Genomic DNA, 1,396 nt, shown 5'->3' on the forward strand with positions numbered 1-1,396 from the left:
CACCGCGCATGTCAACTGGGGATCACACAGCGAGAAACCCTATTAATTTGCCTGGTTTTGTTGTAGTTTGTCCACTTGTGATCTTTTTTATAGTTGTTATTCCCCGCAAGATAACAACACACCAGACCAACAGAGCAAATAAGCAAGAACCGAGTGAACATCAACGTGGGGTAATTCTTCCCTAAAATCTGCCCTGTTCGTTTCTTACATAGTCTTCTCTGGTTTAAAAGTGTTTCTCTGATGTTTGTGGCGTATAACGGAGCCAAAACAGGACAAGTTAACGATAGCAGTGAGTGAAACATAGAAAAAGTATGCAAGTTGAACCTCTCTGCGAGTTATTTTGTGGATGCGAGCAAATTCCTACAACACTGACAGCGCAGAGCCGATGGTTCTCCTCACTAAACTTCCTAAACTTCAAGAGATTATTTCCTCTTACTGGGGCCGTCTGACCGGTCTTACGTAACCACTGTAGGCCTATTCAAACCATGAAACTAACTAAGGGTCTGGAATTGAATGTCATGCTCACACTAAATCTTTAACTATTAACTTCACTCGGGCTTATTATTTTCTCTTCTGGATAGTTTAATCATTGGCTTAATCAGTCCTCCGTAACCATAAACCATGAGTCCAGTTAAGATTCAGGGATTAAATGCAATGCCAACACTGTCTGCACCCCGCCGCGGCGTCACCACAGGACCCCCGCTTATGCGTGCCTGTTGGCTTACTACCTCATTTGCGACCCGCCGCATTCACGAAGCTAGATCGTCGTAACTTGCGAACTATCTCTGAGCGGCGCGGGATATGAAATTATAGTAAAGGAGGGAACAGATGAAATGCTTTACTAATAACAGACAAGTGGCCCCTGCTATGGCTCTACGCACACTCTCTGCCAGGTGCTCAAAACTTTAGTCCTGGTGCCGGTCCTAGCTCGCCAGGCTGGGACCCCTCACCTGTGGTCACGATGGCTGCTGACAGCGATGTTCAGAACAGTTTGGCCACACTGCCTCTGCTGGTCTTGCGGCTGGTGTCGATCAGTCTCAGCCCCGGTCGTTGCGCAGCGTTACGGAAGCCGTGTGTCTGTCTCAGCAGCGATATTACCCCTCAAAACATGAACAACAAAACATGCAAAAGCAATGTCTTATCGTTGGAAGGATCACAGGAAAGTTATCGAGTTTCAAGTGTGGCCAATGAGGTCTCTCAGGAACTGTAGACGTGCATCATAATTCTATCTCATGAAGCTATAGAAGCCTCCACATGATGCCACATGTTTGCTGTAACAAGGGGATGATGCACTGATAGTTTTGCTAGGGGTGTGAAGGGTGTGAATTGTTTTTCTGATGTAGACTCTCGGCCTATTTTCAGAGTATAGCAAGGGGGATGGGGTGTGTGGTGTGTG

Source organism: Eriocheir sinensis, chromosome 41 (assembly GCF_024679095.1).
Source record: "Eriocheir sinensis breed Jianghai 21 chromosome 41, ASM2467909v1, whole genome shotgun sequence".
NCBI classification, from domain to species: Eukaryota; Metazoa; Arthropoda; class Malacostraca; order Decapoda; family Varunidae; genus Eriocheir; species Eriocheir sinensis.